This window comes from Electrona antarctica, assembly GCF_951216825.1.
Source record: "Electrona antarctica genome assembly, chromosome: 20".
NCBI classification, from domain to species: Eukaryota; Metazoa; Chordata; class Actinopteri; order Myctophiformes; family Myctophidae; genus Electrona; species Electrona antarctica.
This window is the reverse complement of record NC_136801.1, coordinates 6,390,035-6,414,879: the sequence shown is the minus strand read 5'-3', so window position 1 is coordinate 6,414,879 and position 24,845 is coordinate 6,390,035. Positions and strand designations below refer to the sequence as shown.

Below are 24,845 nucleotides of genomic sequence, written 5' to 3'. Positions count from 1 at the left end.
GAACGGATCTTACAAGCTAATAACAACAATCACGCGTTATCTCGTCTCTGTAGATCTGCTATTTTTGGCAAGCGCCACACAACGCTTCCAGAAGAATCGAATCTGTGTGTGTGTGTTCGAGTCGAGCGGGCTTTTAAATTCACTTGTTCTTCTAAATTGCTTGTTTTTATTATCGGTGTCGTTTTGACAACGCGTTGCTGTCGCCTTGAAAACAAAGTGAATAACTATAATGAAACAAGTATCTTAGATCGTCTCCCTCGGCTCAGTTTAGAGTGTGTTTGTGTGAACTTTGCACGGCACTGTGCATATAAACGACAGCGGCGAGGTGAACCGCTGTTGTCTCCTTTGCCTGTTGTGTTGCTGTTTTTGCTTCCCTTTAAGCACACGTTTAAAGCCTTCGCTATGAACTTGTAATACTCGCCACTGTTCCGATCAGATTATACGTTGCGCATCATCTGCTATTAAGTAGTGGTCAACGGTCGAAATCGCAGGTGCTACAGTCAAGCCATATTAAAATGGACTTAATAGGTTACTGTTAATGATGATAATAAATAATATAGCACTTTGTGGACATTAAGTAGAAGCTGTGTGGTCGATTGAATAGACTGTTGCGTTCTCTTAAATTGAAGCTCCGTCCAACTCGTGGGTTGTATTTGTTGTGAATTGAGCACTGGCACTGCTGCTTGGCTGATTCAGGACTATACAGGCAGATGGATAGCTTATGTCATTTCAATGTTTGTCAATGCTGCTCTTCCTAATGCTCTGGAACGCACACAGCCTGTGGAACCAGTCAAGCAGTTTTCTGTTACATCATCATCACTCTTCCTACCTGAGGTGAGCAGCGCTCATGTCACACATCACCTATATGAGTGTTGACATGTTGGCCAACTATGACAGTGGGATAAATTCAAGCCATAGCTAGTAGTTACCGGTATGTGCAAAAAAAACCTTCAAGACCTAACTCCTGGATTGTGGGTCATATTTTGGTTTACTACCACACAGAATTAGGTTAGCACCTCAATTTGGTTTCATCCAATGAATGGTATATGAATTAGTCCAGGCCCCAGGAGTGGGCAGCTTTGATGATGGAGCAAGGGCCACCATATTTCCACACCCACTCCAAAGGGCCACATTGCTGTCGGTCGGGCAGAAACCTGTTATCTCCGTATTTTGACCTTTTTCGTAATTAATGCTCTACTTCGTCTTTCAATGTCACAAAAATAGCCGATCTACAAGCTCAAAACATTTAAGTTTTGCTTACATATGACCGATTTAGTCCTTGGACAGCAAAACTACAAGTTTAAGTGAACTTATTGTCATTGTGTGTGGTAGGTGAGGACAATGGAATTAAACCAGTGGCTATATTGCACACAGATCCATGGCTTGATAGTGATACAGTTTGGCAGCACACACTGCTATAGTATTCTTGTATACATATATTGTATACTGCTATCATAAATGCTTGGTTGCATAGTGTGCTTTGATTGATTGAAATATGTATTAACAGTTTGTAGAATTACAGTACTACATTTCAAGCACAAACTCAATACAAAGACTGTTAACTGTGAGTGGACGACCCAATTAAGCATTAAGAGGGTCCACCTTGTTCAATTCATCAAAACATTTAGAGACGTACAAATAGACACTTCTATATAGTCAAAGAACAGAACAGGAATTCATCATAAAGGAGGTAAAAAGAGAAAAGAAACGTATACAGTGAGGGGGAAACTCTGCATTAGTTGAAACTAACAGCATTCTGTTACATGTGAAAACAAATGTCATTTTAGTCAACACTGACAAAAATAACAATGCCAGAATGAGGGTGCCGGTGGCATCGTGACAGCTTAGGAATCCATGTGAGTGAGTAGTATGTGGATGTTTATACAGGGATATCAGACTGGAGGTTTTCTCACACTAACTTGGCACAATGCGTGTCTGTTACCTAGAACTATGGCTCTGCCGGAATGCTTAAAGTTTAGAGCACTGTTTGCCAAACACTGGGTCGCGAACACATTCTTATGGGTCCCTTTTCAATGTTTTATTTCCTGCATTTTGTTTTTAATATTTCAAACAATTTCAAAAAAGCAAAGATTTACATGAATTCCAAACAAAATTCGATTTCTTTTCAGTAAATTCATGGGGGAAAAAAATCTAAAATTCCATAAATTAGAAAACAAATGTTTAAGAAGTAGTGAAAATAGTAGATCTGCAAGCGACGCGTTGTGAGCTTGTAGATCTGCTATATTCACGTAGTTTGGGATCCGGGCAAACATCTAATTTCTCTTTTGGGTCACGGGCTAAAAAGTTTGGGAGCCACTGCTTTAGAACTGCTATATAGCAACAGGCGTGTGTCAAACTACTGCCCTGCTCTTCACAATTCACATGACTTGAAAACAAATAGTTTTCTTTAAAGATTCAAGAGATTTATTTGTCATGCATGTGGGAAATGTTGGTGTCTATTCACTCTTTTGTTTCGTTTGATCTGTCTTTCTCCATAGTTGACTTTTGTTTTCTCTCCCTATCCCCAATTTGTTCCTCCTTTACCTATAACCAACTCCAATCTTTCTAATTAACTAAAATAAAACTGTTGCTTCCCTCAATCCATCTGATGTACTCTCATGTAATAACCCACAGGAGAAATCAGAGCTGCATACAGAACTTATTCTGATGTGCTTTGAGTCAAATCTCATCTTGTACTCAATACTCATTGGCCTTTGCCCTGTGATAGATGGCTCTGTTGTGTCACTTTGAGTGATACTGTGTAATCATTTGACCCTTGTTCTCTTGCATCTACGCATACAGTACACTGCTAGTTTATTCTTGAGTTGTTACTCGTTACTGTTTGGCCTCAATGCAGATTTTGCAGACAAATGTATAGCTTCACACTTCGTGAAGTGACGTGTTGCTGAAATGTCATAGTCACACTATTAATTGATTAACTGTTCCTTAAGGCTAGTTATCCTTGTGTTTAAAGGTACTATAAAATGGAGAAACTATTTTCAAACTTGACTACACCGCTGCTCTGGTTTCCACACTGTTTTCCTAATGTGTTAGACATTAGGTTGAGTCATTTGAACCAGGCTGGAAAATGACATCCCTGTCTCTGGTGCTTAGCATGGCGATCTCATGAACAACGCCATGCCTCCCCCGTCTCATACACAGGCTTTTTTAATGTGGGGTGTCAAATGACAGTGTTCATGGCTAAGAGGCTGGAGGAAATCTAGGCTTCCATAATGATGTTGCAACTTGCTACTTGGCCCTGCATAAAACAACACACTGCACACAAAGACCCAATGTTAGAAAGGAACTACACTACAGCGCTGCTGAGTTGCGTTTGGCAAAGAAAGACATAGTGCACCCTTCTGAGTTTACTGAAGTAATCTGCAGCTGTTACTTTGTCTTCCCCCCGCCCACCCCCCTCTTTTTTTTTGCTAATGACTGAATAATTCAATCATTCTAAACTGACGGATAGACGGCTTGGGCATAATGTGACTAATTAAACAACACGCAAGTCATTTTCAGAGGATTCACATTGTAACTGAGCTCTAGATGTGTTCTGTCCATCACATATCGTATGTGGCCCCACAGTGTATTATTTACATGACTCACGGACCTTTTAACCCCTACCCCTTGTATCTGTTAGCCTTGTCTCCTCGGTGAGCAAGTGAGCATCTTCGCCCTGCTGCCGCTGCGTTTGTGTTGTCATGGCAACAGCGGTGTGACAGGTCCTCGGTGGGCGTGAGGGATGAGCTGTGGGGTAATGGGCCTGGCACATTTTCTTTTTTGCAACAGAGGAAGAGAGGGGAAAGTAGCTAAGGGTAGGAGGGAAACTGGGAGCGTACAAGCTTGTAGGACTTGGAGGAGGAGAAGTTGTGGTTTCTCAGGTTCCGCTCCAATTCTTGCCGTCAAATTGTGATCATTAGCTGACCTCATAATCCATCAATGCTAAAGAGTTGGTCTTCTCTTGCTTAGAGTTAACAGTTCTTGTTTGCCTATATAATTACATACGTATAGCCTTATACGTATAGCCTATATAATTACCTTTGGGAGGACTGTATCAATCAAATAACCTAGAATTAACTCGACACATTAGTCAGCCAATAAGGAAAGAGGACCATGTGGAAGACAATTGCATTAAGGTGCATGCTAATCTGAAATCTAAAATTGTCGGGCATTGTATTGTAATTGTAGGACAGACTGCATGTTAGCAGCATCACATTGCACCAACTTTCTACTAAAACGACCACAGATATTGTTCATTTGCTGTTTTGGTTACTAACAAACTACTTAGTTGCTGGAAACACCTGTTATTTTCACACAGCGATAGCTGTGATGTAATGGAATACTGCAATGCAAGAAGGAGAATATGTAATCGGTATTCAGTAACCTCCCTTTTTACCAAAAAAAAAAAGAAAACAGCAGGGCTCCAGTGATCTTCAGGCCCTTAGGCAACCCAATGATTCTGACAGGCCAGGCTCCTCTCCACTTACATAGGTCAGCCACAGTAAAGTGCATATTGATTTCCCCAGGCCAGATGATATTGTGTTGTCTGCTCCCCATTGCGAAGAAGGTGCCCTCAGCCAGGTCGACTTGCATTGAGGGGCCTACAGAGGTCACATGACCACCGAGTGTGACAGTGCTGCTTCTGCTGCTGTTTTCCCTCATGGCGTCGTGTATATACCGTGCCTGCACAGGCCGAGTTCCCAAACTGCTGAGCTGTGAGAAACTAGCAGTTTTGTTGTTCGTTTTTGAAACACGCAGGATTTCAGTTTCAACTTCACTTGGAGAAGAGATTGGCTGTGTTGTCTTCTCATCATTTCAATGCTTGTAAGAGACTAGATTGATTTCAGTTTCAACTTCACTTTTGAGAAGAGATTGGCTGTTGTGTTGTCTTCTCATCATTTCAATGCTTGTAAGAGACAAGATTTAAAATGAATTGCTTATTTATATTCATAATTTGGGATGAGCCAACTTGTGTGTGTGTGTGTGTGTGTGTGTGTGTGTGTGTGTGTGTGTGTGTGTGTGTGTGTGTGTGTGTGTGTGTGTGTGTGTGTGTGTGTGTGTGTGTGTGTGTGTGTGTGTGTGTGTGTGTGTGTGTGTGTGTGTGTGTGTGTGTGTGTGTGTGTGTGTGTGTGTGTGTGTGTGTGTGTGTGTGTGTGTGGGGGGGGCGCGCTGGATGCTAGCATGTGGTTGGCAATATGCCCACTGCCCATGGTGGAATGAATCCTTGGCACCGGGTAGAGAGAAGTTGGATTGAGTTATCCGCCTGCTAGAGTGGGTGGGTGGCCCAAAAATATGTTCTGAGAATGACTAGTGAAGAAATGGAGTAGTTGAGAGTGTTTTGTTTCAAGTGAAGGTAGTGCAACACTGTACCACTGCTGGTACACCATGCGTTGGCCTGAGGTAGTGTGTGTGTTGCACGTCATGGTGAGAACAGCGGTGGTTCTCGTCCTCTTGACATAAAGCCAGAGGAATGTGTGGATTCAGTTTCTGGCTTTTCACTCTGTACATAGAGCAAGGGTCACACTCTGACCAGCCTGATACCAGGTGTCACTGAAATAAAGGCATGTCAGTGTCTCTCTCTCTTTCGCTCTCTCTCCCTGCTGACTCAGCTGTGTTTCTAGGGTGACATGTGTGTTTTGCCTGCAGTGCTTACTGTTCTTCAGACGTAACAGGCGGTATCCAAGCGATTCTCCTCAGTTGAGGATAGTTAAACCCCCTTCACTCTCACCCTATGGTTAGCAAGGGCTGCCTGTAGTACGTTGAATTTATATTTTTCAGTTGGGGATAGCATGATTTATGGGCCTGGCAGCAGGCACACGCATGCATCCCCAGGCAGGCAGCTGGGGTGACTTCACAAGACTAAGGACTGGAGAGAGTTTTCTCGGAGGATAATCGTTGGCTTCCTTTAAAAACAATATATGTTGTTGCTCTACTCTAAAACTAATTGCATTACTTCCTACTAATACTCTGAGTCTGAAGTTTCTCTGAACGCATTTAAACCAATCACAGCAATTGGGGTCTTGAGAACAACTGGTTTGGGATTTGCTTACACAGCTGTCTCAGCCACAATCACAGCAATTGGGAGTGCATTTTCAATACAGAAACATGGAAGTACCATTCCATGTAGGCATGTCTAAATGCCTGAATTAAACAGTTGATTCACAGCAGAATGTGATTTTACCACCTGACTAAAGGAACATTTAAGTCAGGTGTGAAGTTGAAACTGAAATCAATCTTGTCTCTTACAACTGCAGTCACTCAATGTTAAAGGGCCACTTCACCCCTTTTGCAACCATAGCTTATTTTAATGATCTTTAGGACACAAACACTAAATTGGGGTTTTTATGTGCATAATTATGTTTTTTTTAGATAGTCATGACGCCATGTTCATGACCAAAATCCTGTCATGAAAATTCCTGGACTACAAAGTCACACCTCCATGCAAGCCTCCCCCCTCTCCACAAGGAGGGGAAGAGCACTAAAGAATTATGGGCATTGTAGGAATTCAGCAATTCAGTCAAACCTAGTCAAACACACAGACTTCATTATTTTTCTGGCCATAGTGTGCAAATTTACAATAGTGCTACTTTTATCTACTACAAATGGTATTAACATTAAGTGACTGCAGCTTCTTCCCGCGGTGAAATGTCCCTTTAATTATTTGTAGTAGATAACAGTAGCACAATTTGAAACGGCCAATGGCGTTAATGTACGCCAAATGGTCTTGTATAGTGATTATGATCGATCGGGTCGTGATACTACTTTAGCAGTGGGTTGCTAGCTGACGTTGTCAACGACAATGGAGCGCGCCATCTTGAATTTCTCGTGCACCCTCACCCACTCTGTTTCTTTCAATCGCCTTTATCTCCAATTCCTTGTCCCACAAAAAAAAGGTTTATTCCACGGCCCATAGCCGACGCTGTGATCCTCGCAATGAGGCTTTCTCGTCGCCAATTGCGAGACTGGAAGTGGATGCAACAACACACACAGTAGTAGTAACATTTGTAACATCCGGTCACGGGTTTTGGCTAAAGTTGGGCGATAATATAATATGCCAACATTTTCCTATCGCCCATCGTCTGGCCCAAAATCGCCGATGGACGATATGTGTGCTATAAAAGCAATGTGAGAATAGCTTTCAGCGGGTCGAAAAAAGGGCAGATATGTATATATTTTTTCAGGGTTAGTTCACGTTGTCAATAACAAATGAACCTAGATTACAGGCGGAGATGAAGTGAAGGGCCGAACAAATAATTAGAAAAAAGGAAAAACAACAAAGTGTGTTGTACGGTTGTACCCTGCCCTTTTTATCAGTTGCTGTGTGAAGCACAGCAGAGCTGGTTTCTGAACCATCGTTTTGTCTTTCTGGACTAGCAAGATATCTCTCATTGGCTGCCGTAGTGCCCACACTAGCAAGCTATCATTCTTCATTGGCTGCCTCGTCATACTAGCAAGCTATCATTCTCATTGCCTGCCGTATTGGCTGCCTCGTCTCTAGGCAACCAGCCACACTTTGCCTCTAGCCGACCTCTCAGCCATGGGATGCTAGCTGAACGTCATGTAGTCAAACCATCCGACACTACTTTTATGAAACTAAAGTCAAAGACAGCGAGCGCTGGTGGTGATACGAACAGGCAACGACGCGGCCAACGCGATGCTAGCTGAACGGCCATGAAGTCAAACCATCCGACACTATACTGTGATGAAACTTGATGCCATGATGCCTCATAATTCTTTAGGCTAACCTTTTTTTGTTGCTGTGCAGCAGTTGACTAACGCAACTATGCATTCCTTTAAGAAACGCAACTTGTGCAGGTGCACCCATATGTTTAGAATTTGCATCAACGCCCAATAATAAAAAGTAGACACTGAAGGAGCAGCCTGTCATGAGTCCCGTAATTAACGGGATGCATGTTGTTCCACGGTATTTTAAGGTCTGGTCGTCAGGGAATAAATATTATGAATGACGGTGCGGTTTATTTGTCAACTTTGTCCTCCCAACGAGAGAGAGTGCTCAGAGCGGACCTGTCTGTGCCACTGCCCTGTGAGTGTGACTGCCTGTGTGAGCTGTGAACCTGGGGTCTGGGAAGCTCAGAGCTGCACACGACCAATGGGACAGCGCATTCAGTGTTGCTAAGATACCCACACCCCACACCCTGGGACGATGGGATCTATTCTCAAACCAGTGAAACCACAACAAGCATGACATGATGTGCCGAGCGGCGCCGGCAGTTCGCCTTAGCAGCACAGGAGTGTCAACACACAGACACATGTACCTCTCCCATTTGATCATTTTATTACATTTGGAAAACAGAAAGTTTATAATATTTTATAACAAGCCGTTTGCTGCGAACCCAGACAATGAAAAGCCTACTGTATGCATTGCACACACTGAATAAAGAAGAAATGGATTAGATTACTGTATAATTCCATTCCATCATGGTATTACTATGAAAACATAAACACTGCACCTGGCTAGTGGTTACAGCTGCTGTTGACAATGAATATATATATACCACCAACATAATACAGTTTCTCACTGCTCCCCTTAAAACATTTTAATCTAAACAAAAACATCCTTTATTCCTGGATTGTTTAAATGAGTTACACTTGGAAACAAGTTAATTAACTGGCAGGTCTCCCATGTGATAGGTCAAATAAATGTATTGATATGCAGAGTACTTTTCGTATGGTAATGGTATACATACATTTACATACATGCAGTGCTTAATTTGTAACTCAATGGATGCCGGAGCTCAACTCCCGCACATGCGCCAGACCGCCAGTGCATGTGCATGCCCCAGAGTGACAGCCAGGCAGTAGGTATACCAAACACTTTTTCACAAATCAGACTGCACAGCCACAGACTGTACAGTCAGAGAGTGAGACTGATAAGGGAGATGATTATTGATTGATAACAAACTGCAGCAGCAGTACTGCTAGCCCGGCCGCTAGCCACCAGCGTGGCTCAGCCTGTACAACACACAACAACAACAACCAGGGGCGTCACCACCATTCACTGTGAGTCGCAACACCTGCAATAGTGTATAGGTGATTCCCCCCCCCCCCCAACACACACACACACACACACACACACTTTGAACACCTGATAGCTCCGTTTGGAACCTAGTGACACCCCTGACAACAACAACAAGTAACCACAACCGGCATTCACAGCACAGGACACTGCAAGGCTGCAAGTTGACATGTTTATTTACCTGATTGCTGCTGCCGTAGTTCAGTCTGACGCCTTTTCTTTTTTCATGTACTGAACGGATAAAGTCGCTTCATGATGACTGATAGATTCCGTGTGTTGTTGTCTAAAAATAAACTCTCCCGTCCAAACCTGAACCGATAACACCGAAGCGTGTAATCGGTGTTTCCACGTGGTGGAACGAACTACTACGGCGTCGGCATGTCTCTGATTCTGATCACTAAGGTACGCTGTTGACTGAAGATTTCACCCTTCACCCTCACTGCACAAAGAACGTAGTTTTACGTTCTTTGCACGTAGTTCTTTGCACAGGGCGGGTGGAGGCCTTTTTTGGTAATTTAATGTAAATAAGAATAGATTCAATATGTAAATACTATATAACTAAACACTAACACTAAATTGTATTTCCTAAACACAGTGGGCTCCATTTTAGTCACCGCTAAACCCCTTATCCCTAAACTTCTTTGCCTTTTTTTATGTTTTGCAAAACATTTTTGAATAGTTAAAATGGCCAGTCTACAAGCTCACAACATGTCAATGTAGATTGGCTAGTTGAACTATTCAAAAGGGTTTTTCAAAATAGTAAAAAAAAAAGGCAAAGAAGTTTAGGGATAAGGGGTTTAGTGGTGACGAAAATGGAGCCCAGTGAGTGTTCCTAAACACTGCAATTGTATTTGACTGACTTTGTAAACACTCAGACCTGAGCCCCGGCTTCACTTGGCATTTAGCCTAACCTCAAACTATGTCGAGTGATGGTGAAGTAAGACCTTATGCACTGAATACTCAACAGTCCACATGATAGAAGTAAGAAGTATCTCTTCCAGAATGGAGATGCTGTCACACACGCACTTCACTATAAAGGTTCTAGAATGGAGATGCTGTCACACACGCACTTCACTATAAAGGTTCTAGAATGGAGATGCTGTCACACACGCACTTCACTATAAAGGTTCTAGAATGGAGATGCTGTCACACACGCACTTCACTATAAAGGTTCTAGAATGGAGATGCTGTCACACACGCACTTCACTATAAAGGTTCTAGACTGGAGATGCTGTCACACACGCACTTCACTATAAAGGTTCTAGAATGGAGATGCTGTCACACACGCACTTCACTATAAAGGTTCTAGAATGGAGATGCTGTCACACACGCACTTCACTATAAAGGTTCTAGAATGGAGATGCTGTCACACACGCACTTCACTATAAAGGTTAAATGGCCAATAGCTCTAGGGTCTACCTGACCCGGCTGCCTCTTGGTGTCTCAACGGGGGACCGTCGTGCAAATGGGAGGCAAATGACGAATGAGAAGAGAAAGCCGCTTCGGTTTGCTCTTCACTCTGTCCGTTCCAATTATGTGTGCTGCTGTCAGAGCAGGCTGCAGGACTTAATCAGGTAATACTGAGGTTTAGCAGTCCAACCCTGAGCATGTTCAACAGAACCATTATCCTGCTGCTAGAACATTGATAATAATACTGAGGTTTAGCAGTCCAACCCTGAGCATGTTCAACAGAACCATTATCCTGCTGCTAGGTAATGCTGAGGTTTAGCAGTCCAACCCTGAGCATGTTCAACAGAACCATTATCCTGGTAATACTGAGGTTTAGCAGTCCAACCCTGAGCATGTTCAACAGAACCATTATCCTGGTAATACTGAGGTTTAGCAGTCCAACCCTGAGCATGTTCAACAGAACCATTATCCTGCTATAGAACATTGATACTGAGGTTTAGCAGTCCAACCCTGAGCATGTTCAACAGAACCATTATCCTGCTATAGAACATTGATACTGAGGTTTAGCAGTCCAACCCTGAGCATGTTCAACAGAACCATTATCCTGCTGCTAGAACATTTAATCAGGTAACAGAACAGAACACTTAATCAGGTAATACTGAGGTTTAGCAGTCCAACCCTGAGCATGTTCAACAGAACCATTATCCTGCTGCTAGAACATTTAATCAGGTAACAACAGAACACTTAATCAGGTAATACTGAGGTTTAGCAGTCCAACCCTGAGCATGTTCAACAGAACCATTATCCTGCTGCTAGAACATTGATAATAATACTGAGGTTTAGCAGTCCAACCCTGAGCATGTTCAACAGAACCATTATCCTGCTGCTAGAACATTAATACTGAGGTTTAGCAGTCCAACCCTGAGCATGTTCAACAGAACCATTATCCTGCTGCTAGAACATTGGTCGGAGGAAAAGAGAATTCTGCTTTTAACAAAGCAACCCATGGCATTAAAGTAATGCCATCACAAATTGAAATGCTATCTCTATATCTGGCGAGGGCTAATGTTGCATTACCAGCCAGTCGTCTGTGTGTCTCTGAAACGCGGCACGCCACTTAACCCATTTTGGGCGGGAACCCCTTTTGGTGTTAGCATTATGTTATGCTTTAGCTATTGAAAAATAGCAGATCTACAAGCTCATAGCGCGCCACCGAGTGGCGCGCTACGAGCTTGTAGGTCTGCTATTTTTGAAAAAATAACCACTGACATAGAAACATAGCTTTTTCAGAAAACTGTCAGGATGTAGAAGACATTTTTAGAATCTGATCTCAGGTCAGAATGGGTTAAGTTCTGCTGAAAGGTTTACGCCAGCGATGTCACTGGAGTGTTTTTTTAGCTAGCTTTGGTAACATTGTCCTTGTTCGCTGTATGTTCATAAAATAATTTGTCAGAAATTTTGAATTGTGTTTGTGTAATTGAGGCAAAGTACTGTATGTTCGTGCCAGTGTGGTGCTTTCCTGCAAAAATGCAACATGGGATGTGTAGGAAGGAACACAGAGATAGGTAGAAACATGCATGGAGAGATTGTCTTTGTTGTACATATAGAGGGTATGCACATGCATAAAGTGAATGGCAAATTGAGGTGGCAAAGTGAGTTTAACGCTGTTTAACACCATGGAGGCCCGGGGCGGAGATCTCTGTCAAGTTCAAGGTCATGGTCAAGTGCCCAAGCCGGAGATTGATAAATAGGACGGAGATTAATGATATCAAAACCGATCGCTTCGCTCCACAGCCTAGGAGCGCTTGTTGCCCAATCCGATCACGTGTCAAACAGTGACACGTCATCGAAAATGTTCCCTGCCTGTTTAGCTGACGAAAACGAAAATCTTAAAACGATCATAAATCCCGATCTAAATCATCCCGTCTAATTATGAAAATTTGCGGTCCAGTTGCTAGCGATAGATTTATTCTTACCTCCTGTTGTTGTCGATCGACTCTAGAGTGGTGTGGCTATTGTTAGCTGCTACACAGACATGCACACCAACTTCCGGTGCGCCGGTAAAAGTGGTCCGGGCGCTATAAATGATGGGCACATGGATTAAATGGATTAAATAGGTCCGGGCAAGCAAGGTGTTAATATCATTTAATGGAATCAAATTTCTGTTTAGATGTATGTATGGGCTGTCAAGGCCCGAAAGTAGTTTTTTGCCACTCTGTAGTCATTCACACATAACTTCCGTCTTCTGGTTATGATGATGATGTCACACGCATACCCTCTATTGTTGTTTCTATAAGGTAATCTTGGTAATCTCCCACTTTACTTTATTTGTTCTAAATTTGAACTTGTCAAACTCTCTCAACCTCAGATCAAATGCTTGGCTGCGCTACATCGTGCCCAACAACAAAATCTGAGGCTTGGTCTTGGAATGACCTACAGACCAGACTCAAACTGGACCCTGGTCTTGGAATGACCTACAGCCCAGACTCAAACTGGACCCTGGTCTTGGAATGACCTACAGACCAGACTCAAACTGGACCCTGGTCTTGGAATGACCTACAGACCAGACTCCAACTGGCTGCTGTGATTCCCCTAGTGAGCTTTAAAAGGATTGCCATCATGGGGCACACTTCCCTAACACTGCTCCTGCTTTGACCTATAGCAAATGCTCTCTTGGTTTTTTAGTTTACTAGCAATTTTCGTTGCTTAGTTTTTATTTATTAGTCTTTATTGGTTGCGTTACTAGACGTTCCTGTTCTCCCTTTGAGCTTCTTCGGTAGTGGATACTGTGTTTAGGACACTGTATGTTTGGCCTGTTTTTTGTTATATTATATTTATATTTATTGTTCCTGGCAGAGCTGTGTCACTTATTCTGCCTCTTCTCTTGGCCAGTTCACACTGTGTAAAAGAGACTTCAGTCTCAATGTGGTTTTTACTGGTTAAATAAAGGTTAAATAAGGACATTATGTTGGCTTATTGTCTGTGTCATTCAGCCGAGCAATACAATGGACTAGTAGACCAGCGAGGGGACGGGTTGCTGAGGTAGAGTGCCGGCCACGCCTACTGTCTGTCAGCTCCAAATACTTACCGCACAAGTCGTGCTACTCACACGCTGAGGTATTGAACTCAAAACATTGCAATCCACAGGTGAGCGCTCTGCCTGCCTGAGCAACCCAGACTATTCTATAGAATATGAAAAACATCGACTATACATAGATTTGGTGTGGGTGTGCAGACTCTGCACGACGCGCGCATGGCCATGCATTTTTTGTGCATATAATTAACCCATTTTGACCTGAGATCAGATTCTAAAAATGTCTTCTACATCCTGACAGTTTTCTGAAAAAGCCAAAATGGGTTAATATATATATATATATATATATATATATATATATATATATATATATATATATATATATATATATAATCAATATTGATTGAACATTTTATTAACAGTAGCCATCAGTAACGCATATAATACTACATACAATACAAAACGTATTGGAATAAAACTGAATCATATGGTATATTTGCAGTGAGGGTAGGAAGGGGTAACCTGACTCCGCCAGATTGCGGCAGTATTGAGTTCCCTCCTCCTGCCTGCATCTGGTCAAAAATCTAATATCTCCATAATCATTTTGAGTTGTAGTCCTGTTAGGTTGTGTTTACATTTGCGCACTATGGCACAGCTACAATACGTCGCCAGTCTCGCGTTGATCCCGCCTCTAGCGGCCGCATATCGCTCCGATCAGCATTTGATCGGAGTGTATGTCTCTGCCCGAGAGAGTCCAGATGGGAAGCAGCAGGAGGAGGAACTCACTGCTGCCACCAGCTGGCGGAGTCAGGTTAAGGAAGGGGGGCAGTCGGAGGATTCTATACTATAAAGGTGTTCAAGGAGTTAAACTATGTTCACTAACCACTTGTATTTTGAGGACAGGAATCCTTCTAGGTTAGCATGCATTATTGCGTGTGTGATTGTGTACAATGTGCATGCCATGCTCCCCTGTGTGAACCTGATTGGTGGACATCCCACACCATTCTTCTCTGTAGTGCGCAGCTGATCAAGAGACAGACTTGTGTCAGCTGATTTCTCTCCACTCCTCTTGCTGCTTTAGATGGCATTGCTTTATCTTTGGTCTGCTGCTACTGTACAGCCTGCGGGCCCCTGGGGGAACTAATTCCTAACTCACCGTGACAGTCTCGGCCAGGAAGGGGATCATGGAGAGAGAGAGACAGACACACACACACACACACACACACTGTCACACACACACGCAGGCACACAAACAAGCAGGCACAATAGACATGCAGTAGACGTGCAGAATGTGGTCACAAGATGAGCTGCACAAACTCTTAAAGGGATGGTACAGTTTTTACAAAACGTCATTTTCTCACCCCTCTATCTCTCTCTCTCTCTTGTTCACTGTCTGCATATCTATCTGACTCTTAAGCACACGTTTGCTTTGTCGTGTCGGTATGACTCACCTTTTCTTTTACAAGGCGTCTTATCGGCCTCATAATAGGCCTAACACATTTGTGTTTATCCTCCCTGTGGTCACAGGATCTGGCAACGCTCCTATTTGAGCAACAGATGTAAAGGCCTTTGGCATATGGCTGGATGAAGACATGAGGCAACTGCACCCAGAAGAGGGCTGAAATCTGCAGGCACGTGGCCAGGGCAATAAATAATAGTGTCTTTTTTGAAGGGGGAGTTCATGCAGGGCCATTATTTATTATTATTAGCCATGGAAAGGTTTTTCAGGCCTAATTCAAAATGTATTCCGCAGCACAACCGTAGAGTTGTCCCGATACCATTTTTGAGTGGTGTAAACCACTCCTACGACTGGCTTTGTTAGTATACGTGTCTGTCTGTCTGTGCTCAAAAAATGAGCATGGTTGCTACGGTCACCCAGTTCACCCGGGTGTGATTTCATTATCTCAGACATTACGTCAGACCACAGCTGATCAGGCTATATAAGACCTTACACCACTCAGTTCACCAGGTGTGATTTCATTACGTCAGACATTACGTCAGACCACAGCTGATCAGGCTATATAAGACCTTACATCAGTTCACACGGGTGTGATTTTTTTTCAGACGGAGTACGAGTACAAGTACTTTAATTTTTGGTACTCGCCGATGCCGAGTACCGATACGAGTACTTTTTTTTTGTTGAGTAACCACTTATTTGAGCCCATTTTTCTCATGGATGCAGAAGGATCTCCGATCTACACTTGTCAGTTTGTCATTTATGCTTGTAGATCGGCTGTTTTTGGCAATTTGCTACAGTGTTGGGTCAGACTTGCTCCTGGTTGCGTTCGTTCAGCCTAGTGTCATTTGGATTTAGGATGTTTTGGTCAAAGTATCGGGGCCGGTTCCGAGTACCGAGTACTTGAGGGTGGTATCGGCCCGAGTAACCAATATCTGTATCGGTATTGGAACAACTCTAGCACAACCCACTAAATTAATTTAGTTAACAGTAATCTGAGCTACCCAGTAAATGGTGCATTTATTAAGCGCCTTTTATCCAAAGCTCAGAATTATTTGTTTGGTCCAAAATATTGTGTTTGTTGTCATGATTTGTCACGACAAGAGTTGGCTTTGTACGACGCTTATAAGGTCTTTAAATAAATACGTTTTGAAATGTCTATGGGAAAAATGCTTTGGAAACTATTTCCTGGGCCTGGCGTCGTCATGAAAGGGGGCGGGACTGCGACGCTCTATACAGAAGTGGGTGAAATCCCCCCCCCCCCCCCCCCCATAAAAGGCCGCTCCATCAATCTGTTTACATTCACCCACTACATTCACATACTGTTCATTCACACACCGATGGTATGGGAAACCATGCAAGACACCAACCTGCTCATTGGGAGCAGTTATGGGTTCAGTGTCTTGTTCAAGAACACTTCGACACGAAGCCAGGAGGCGCCTGGGATCTAACCAGGAACCTTCCAAAGCAGCCCCTCTACCACACTGAGCCCAGCAAACTTGTAAGCTACACTTGGGACAGTAGTTGATGATGACTTTCACAACCAAGATTTTCCAAACAAGTAGACTGCTTTGAGTTTGAACCAATGGTCTGGCAGTTCCCAAGCCCCGTCATTCTGTATCACATTTGGTTGCAATAGCGGTTAATTATGCTGATATAAATCCTGTCTCGCAACACCTTAGATGGGTAATTAATTGTTTGTTTGCAGGACTTCCCAAGGTGGAACAAAGCCTATTGATTATTGGTTAGGAGCAGGATGTTGTCTGAGCCTTGACCCGACCTCTATGGCACAGCACAAGCCCAGGGTGCTGCCATTAGGTCAGACATCAACTCTGATTCTTATTGAATCCAGGGGCCATTAGTGGGCTATTCAAAAGGCTGCCAGCAGGGGCTCCATTGGTGTTTAGCCCCCGTGACCTGGCGATTATGGTCAATTTCTGTTTCTGTGAAATATTTGCTGCTGGTCCCCCATCTAATCCCCGGCCTCCTGAGAGGGCTGATGATTAGCCGCCCGGCTTGTTAGCGCTGGTAGCAGAGCCCGGGCGACAAAGCCTTTTAACACAAGTGGTGTTCATCTCAGCTCCAGGAGAAAGTAGTGGATTACAATGACTCAGGCTGAATCTCTGGCTTTAAGACTGTCCTGCTCACATACTCTGATCATATCGTCGCTAAATGGTGCTGACAGGAGACAAGCAAGTTGTCTACCGGAGACCTTTCGTCGGTAGGCCCAGAGAATCTGTCTCCGCACGGGTTGGAAATGTGAGTTCTGAGGTCACAAAATGATACTCCCTATCTATCCCTAAGGAGAATTCCATAGTACTAAAAGGCTTTCTTACCTTTCTTTGTAGTTGTTACGTCCCCACCAAAGAGGTTCAGGTGTTATTTTGTGCAAAAGCTCCTTATTGGCTATTTCCCCTACCATAAGCCCTAAATGAATTGCATTGAATTGAATGGGGCTATGGGGTGTTGTGCTAATTCGCTTATTTCCATCGTTCAAAATTATATATTTTTTGTATATATCCTCTCTTCATAATGTAAATAATTTCCCAAGCGGCACACTTTACTACTTATTTCGATGGAAATAAGCAAATTAGCACAACACCCCATAGCCCCATTCAATTCCCATTCAATGCAATTCATTGAGGGCTTATGGTAGGGGAAAAAAAAATTTGCACAAAAAAACACTTGGACCTTTTTGGTGGGGATGTAACGACTACAAAAGAAAGGTAAGAAAGCCTTCTAGCATGGAATTCTCCTTTAAGCTTCTGTGTACCTGGTGGTCACCACTGCGTGAACTTGAAATTGTAGTCCAGCCGCATCATCAGCAACGCTCTTTAAATGTGTAACTCTGCTCATAAGCCCTTTTAATTCAGTTTTGTTTCACCAATTCAGGTTCAGTTTCATTTTCCTTTGTCAGATATCGAGTTGTTTGTCATAAAGACCATGGAAACCATGGCTTTACTCTCGCTCCATACTGGTACATTTTAATTGGCTGCCGGCCGTCCGTTTAATGGGAGCTTGAACTTTTAACCTGTTGAACCCTGATCTCCCACAAAACGCCAACAGATGGCAGGACAGTGGATGTGTTGGTCAGTGAGCCAAAGAAAGCGTTGATCCTCTGAGTCTGCAGGAATACATACGGCTTTGCATGTGTGGGACTCTTACCGCATCTGTGTTCACATGTGTTTTCAGGTATATGTCCTATCCTGTAAAACACTGTGGAAGGAGTATGAATTTTTTAAGTTGTGTTTTCACTCCGCATTTATTTTTTAACGTTTCCTTTTGTCTTTTTGGAGGCGGCTGGTGTGTGTGTGTGTGTGTGTGTGTGTGTGTGTGTGTGTGTGTGTGTGTGTGTGTGTGTGTGTGTGTGTGTGTGTGTGTGTGTGTGTGTGTGTGTGTGTGTGTGTGTGTGTGTGTGTGTGTGTGTGTGTGTGTGTGTGTGTGTGTGTGTGTGTGTGTGTGTGTGTGTGTGTGTGTGTGTGTGTGTGTGTGTGTGTGTGTGTGTGTGTGTGTGTGTGTGTGTGTGTGTGTGTGTCTGTGTGTGTGTGATATGACACTCGCTTGAGTCGCTTCTGATTTTGGGTCTACTATGGGATGTGTAAATGTGTCCAAAATGAGAAGTCGATTGGTGTAATTCAATATTAACGATTAATTGTTTTTTTGGGGGGGGGGGGACTTTTATATGAACCCTACAAATAAAAGCTTCAATTGCAGAAATTGTCTCAATCAGGTTAATAATATCAGATACCATTACAAATCAGCACCAATCATGCAGTTGGTTTTCTTTTCATATCAAGGAAATTAAGTAATGTAGATCATTAACAATACTCTTGAGAGTTAATAAGGGTCCATTTGGTTACTAACTCCATCTTTTAGATGAGGACCACCTGGAACCCCCTCAAGGACCACGGGTGGTCCCTGGTCCAGTGTTGAGCCAATTGATTGACCACTCACCAGCCTAGGCCTGATTAGGTCAATTCCCAAAACCTGTATCTTGATTGGAGTCAATCTCCACTCTCCACACACACTTCATCATGCAGCTACACAGACGCATCCCAGGCGCACTTTGGTAGGCCTGTAGCCCTGTCCTGTTTGGATGACAATATGTCCTTTACAACAGATAATAGTTTTATATATAAAATAAATAAAAAACGATTATCGATTTATGAATTTTAATAATCTATTTCGGGTCAGATGAATCGGACCCATCCCTACTATGTGTTCACCGTGGTCCCGTTGGCCTATGTCACTGCTGGTTCTTCAAAAATAGCAGATCTACAAGCTGCTCACGCTGGGTTGCTATGCATCTATTTTAGAAAAAAAGAAAAGCTTCCAAATGTGTTACATTTTGGGCGAGAGCATATGGTAAAGTAAAGAGTAAAGTTCCATCTGTGAATTAAATTATTCCAAATGAAGTTCCGGTATCATTGTTTGTACCCGCTTATTTAATTTGACTTAACTATGATCCACTGATCCTTTCCATAGATCATATGCCCATATATATTTAATAACAATCACATCCCAATAGAATAATCCACGCTTTTTGGATCGGCTGTGATGGCTCCTGATGCTTTTCAATCAATATGGTAAATTGTCTCTGTATAGTTTCTCCATAATGGGGCCAAGGCAGTCCACAGAGCAGCCGGTGGGCGGGTGTGTGTGTGTTTGTGTGTGTGTGTGTGTGTGTGTGTGTGTGTGTGTGTGTGTGTGTGTGTGTGTGGGGGTGGGGGTGGGGGTGGGTGGGAGGGTGGAGTGTCACTGGCAGTGCTGAGACTGAACATGTGACAGAGCACTAATGCTCAGAGGAAATTCCTCCAGAGGATGAGAACTGAGAGCCAAGGGGGAGGTGGGTTGGGTGGGTCGGGGGGGGGGGGCAGTGGAGAGCGTAAGCAGCGACAAAGAGGAAGGCGGAGTTGAGAAACACTGTTTTTAAATATCACAGCAGACCACAAACCATAGTTTTAGTTTATTCTACAGAATAAGAATGCATTTGTGGCGTTTTCTTTTTTGCTTTACAACTAATACAACATATATTCCGATAAATATCCGTTTTCTTATCTGTCCCGTCATCTTTTGAAAATCCCACACATTCATCACATCCTGTTTTGTTTGGGTATGGCTCTCCGCATGGCTCGCCTCTCTGGCTGTGAACTTGTGCAGGCCAGGGTTCAAAAGGGGATTCGGTCTCCAATTACGTCATCACAATTATGACCTCACGTGAACGCATTCCTCAGCTGGCTCAGTTGGCAGGTATTTGAGAGAAATCTCCACAGTGTAGAACTAGAAGGGCCGGCTGGCTCTACTTACGTCGGCTACGTGTGGTGTGTGTGTGCCTCTAAAATTATTCTCTGGCCTCATTACTGCTTTTGCCAAATGCCATGGTGGAGTCCTTTTTTTTTGACGGGGAGACCATCCCAAATCTACATCCTGGAATGTGGGCGTTTCATGAGACTTTCTGTTGACTTTTCGATGATTCGTTCCAATGGACAGCCTTCTTTTTCCCATCGCTCTGAAGGGGCGCCGGGCGGTCACAGATTCCGCGTTCTGGATCTCCGAAGCTGTACGCTAGATATTCTGGCTGTCCACAGCGCTCCTCAGAGCGGACACACATGCGGCTTTCGCTGGCTGGTGCTGGGAACAGGGCTGGGTACAGACAGGACAGACAGATGGCACTGCCAGCTGACAGCTTGTTTTGATAAATAGATCACATCGTTCAGTATTGATTAATATTGCATTGAACTCAGTACGAGCTTGTACTTTGAGTCTGTGTGTGAGGTTTTTCTTTCCTTCACAACAACCTGTAGCGTTGATGATGTGCTCTCAATTAATCTTGTGGTGTCCTGTTTGCGTCGTCAACAACGCCGATGAAGGCTGTTTAAGCTGAAACTCGTCCGTTGTTGGTCTCGTGAGGAAAATAAAATAGTGAAAAGGACATCATGGAGTGCTGCTGGTTTGTTTATCCTATCATTGTATTGTTTAAGTGGTGCAACCACTTCCTTAAGTGACTGTGTGGGTGGGTGTGTGGGTGGCTGGGTGGGTGCGTCTGAGCACGAAAACAGCATGGTTGTTTTTCACCACCTGTGCGCAACCTAACACACGCGCACATATTAACTGTATATATGGTGATTTCGGGTGTGCCAGTACAGTACAGTAGAGGGTACAGTAGAGGGACCTCCACACGGTAACTCATTTCTCAACCGTTTCGGATGTGGGGCGGCTCGCCGGAATCGGCCCGGCACCCTGGGTGCGTTCCTGTGGGTCTGGAACTCCTGGCCAGAGGGGCTCGCTTACCCCGTCGGAGGCAAAATTACTATAGGGATTTTTATCATTTCAGTAAATAAGCATAAACAAACTGCTTCACATGAACAATGTTGGTGTAATTAAGATATGCGATATAAGGGATATATGTTTTATATACACAGATTTACAAATAAAGGAGCATTGGAAAGGCTTCATGCTTTAAAAGGTGACTGTATCCCAGTCACAGTGACTTCACTCACTCACTGTATGTCATTTGTTCTTGTTTCATTTTCTTTGAACAAGTAGTTGCTTTTCCTAATTATCTGAACAAGATGACTTAAATTGAAACCCCTTCATCCCGTCTAATTAATTGTGTGTCATGATTAAAAAGACTTACTGACTGTCTTCCAGGATGTAATAAGGTTGCAAGGTCTCCCAGGAGATGGACCCTGTAGACACTCCACTTAGAGCTCTACGTTAGGAGATGGGCCCTGTAGACACTCCACTTAGAGCTCTACGTTAGGAGATGGACCCTGTAGACACTCCACTTAGAGCTCTACGTTAGGAGATGGGCCCTGTAGACACTCCACTTAGAGCTCTACGTTAGGAGATGGACCGTGTAGACACTCCACTTAGAGCTCTACGTTAGGAGATGGACCCTGTAGACACTCCACTCAGAGCTCTACGTTAGGAGATGGACCCTGTAGACACTCCACTTAGAGCTCTACGTTAGGAGATGGACCCTGTAGACACTCCACTTAGAGCTCTACGTTAGGAGATGGACCCTGTAGACACTCCACTTGGAGCTCTGCGTTAGGAGATGGACCCTGTAGACACTCCACTTAGAGCTCTACGTTAGGAGATGGACCCTGTAGACACTCCACTTAGAGCTCTACGTTAGGAGATGGACCCTGTAGACTCTCCACTTAGAGCTCTACGTTAGGAGATGGACCCTGAGACACTCCACTTGGAGCTCTACGTTAGGAGATGGACCCTGTAGACACTCCACTTAGAGCTCTACGTTAGGAGATGGACCCTGTAGACTCTCCACTTAGAGCTCTACGTTAGGAGATGGACCCTGAGACACTCCACTTGGAGCTCTACGTTAGGAGATGGACCCTGTAGACACTCCACTTAGAGCTCTACGTTAGGAGATGGACCCTGTAGACACTCCACTTAGAGCTCTACGTTAGGAGATGGACCCTGTAGACACTCCACTTAGAGCTCTACGTTAAACTAATGCTAATCATGTGCAGTGCAGAGCTGTAGGCCTGTTACTAGTCTGCTAACGACTAGCTAAGTGGAGCTATTGACAAACTCGTCGCTAGTTTCAGTCTTGCATTTAACCCATTTAGGCCTGACCTCGAAATTTAAAAAAAATCTTCTAAATCCTCCAGTTTTCTGAAATAAATATTTTCACGATTTTTCAAAAATAGCAGACCTACAAGCTCGTAGCGCGCCACTCGGTGGCGCGCTATGAGCTTGTAGAACTGCTCTTTTTCAATAGCTGAATTATAACATAATGTTTAAAACACCAAAAGGGGTTCCCGCCCAAAATGGTTTAACACTACTTTTGCCGGGGAATTTTTCAGAATAAAGGCGCTAGAGTGCCAAGCAGATGGGCATATTTTACTCTGAAAAGACCCATCTTCCATTTCCACCCAAAACCAGGAGGTGTAATGTTCCATTACTACCTCCTCACGCTAATAAGTCTGATCTCTCCTTAGAGGCGTTACGTTTTGCACCCCACTGACTTATCAGGAAATGCAAATCGATTTAGACTTTTTCAAGGCTGTTATATTGCAATATTTTGATTGTGATGTTATAACTGTAACTAGCTGTATGATGTAATATCTTACATTTCTTGAAGCGGGACAATCACAGCCAGGTAAAGACCTGTGATTGTCCTGCTTCAGCACCACTTGGACCATTGTTGCTACCTTAACTGGACCACGTTGCTGAGTCGTGCCGGTTCTGACTAAATTCTGAGTAACATACTGTATATCCTGACTAGCTACTATGCCCCTGTGCTGTGGAACAGCACACACCTTTTTAGCATTGCTTTTACCTAGATCATTGCATGTCCTTTTCCTGTTTTAGTCGCTCCTTTTGTTTTTGTTATTACTATGTAGTTGATGCTCTCTTGTTGTGTTTTGCTCTTTCTTGTTATATTTTTGCTCTTACTGTAAAGCACTTTGAACTGCACTCGTTGTCTGAAATGTGCTATATAAATAAAGATTGATTGATTGATTGATATATCCTGACTGTATTTTTATTCTTTTCATGTTTTTACAGTTCTTCAGCAGGGAGGTGTGGATGATTCTAAAAGGTTTCCCAGTGTTGTATTCCTTTGCAACTATGCCCTGAGGGATCCCCTGGACTGAAGCCAAGGTGAGAGAAGTGCAGTCATGGCCGTCTTTCTGCTTATGTAATAATGCCTTGTATAATAACCTCCTCCCCAACACTACAGTGAGGGACACCAACAGCCGCCGTGAAGTCCTTCTCACCGCGCCTTCTCTTTAAAGGGCTACTCTTTTCTGATCAGATTCTATAAATGTCTTCTACATCCTGACAGATTTCTGAAAAAGCTATGTTTCTATGTCAGTGGTTCTTTGATTTTTCAAAAATAGCAGACCTACAAGCTCGTAGCGCGCCAACGAGTGGCGCGCTACGAGCTTGTAGGTCTGCTATTTTTCAATAGCTAAAGCATAACATGATGCTAACACCAAAAAGGGGTTCCCGCCCCAAAATGGGTTAAGTCACAGGTGAAGGTACAAGCGTTTGTTAGTAGTGCTTTTGAAGTGTTTTCTGTATAGTGCTGTCATACAGTGGGTGATGCGCTGTGTGCAATACAGACTAGAAACCGCGGTGAAGCCTTCTACCCTGTTCATTAAAAGGGCTACTCTTTTAAGCCTAAACCATGTTCATTGGAACTAGCCCCAGGCATGACCCTATACTGCATCATGTACTTTGTTTTTAGTTCTCACGTGTGATGTCCCTCCATCCAGGCTCATTGATTTGGAGAAAGTGAAGTGTTTTCTCAGCTGTATTTTTGTAGTTTGAGTGCCGGAAAGGTTGGCTGTGTGATATCTGAGCTGAGTTTCTCCACCATTTGATGATGAGCGACACCATGAGTGTGAACATCTTGCTTTATCTCAGTTGTCTGCCCACCATGAGGAGTGCAGCTGCTGCTGCAGGGGGCTGGCCTGCATATCTCTACTTCTTCCCCTCTCCTGCTCATTTTTCTTGCCAGTACATTTCCAGTCAACCAATACATTGCCAGATCCAACAGTTATTTTGTTTTTGAGTGGTGCAACCACTCCAAGGAACAGCAATGTCTGTGTTAACCTATGTGACATGTGTTAACCTATGTGTGTGACTATGAGTACCAGTAGGGGCAAAAGTGGCACTGCCAGAAACAGAGAGAGAGAGATAGTGCTGCACTGTTGCCTGCTAATGAGACAGAGAGAGGAGGGGGGGGGGTTGCACCACTCAGTTCACACGGGTGTGATTTTAAAAGTAAGGGCAGCATCTGAAAGTCCTGTAATTGTGTTGTGTCTTTATCTGTCACGTCGTACGAAAAGGAGCCTGCACGTACACACTGCCTGGAGCTTTGCCAGCACACACACCGCTGTCTTCAAATACAGCAGCTGTTGTGAAATTAG

General features: G+C 43.6%; 1 protein-coding gene across 1 annotated transcript in view; it reads left to right on the top strand.

The window, feature by feature from the left end:
• Positions 1 to 24,845, top strand: part of ncoa2 (nuclear receptor coactivator 2) — an 81,163-nt gene that overhangs the window by 1,259 nt on the left and 55,059 nt on the right. Inside the window, exon 2 of the mRNA XM_079489297.1 lies at positions 23,476 to 23,571. The gene's annotated coding sequence lies outside the window, so the exon portion shown is untranslated. The remainder of the gene's footprint in view (positions 1 to 23,475; positions 23,572 to 24,845) is intronic.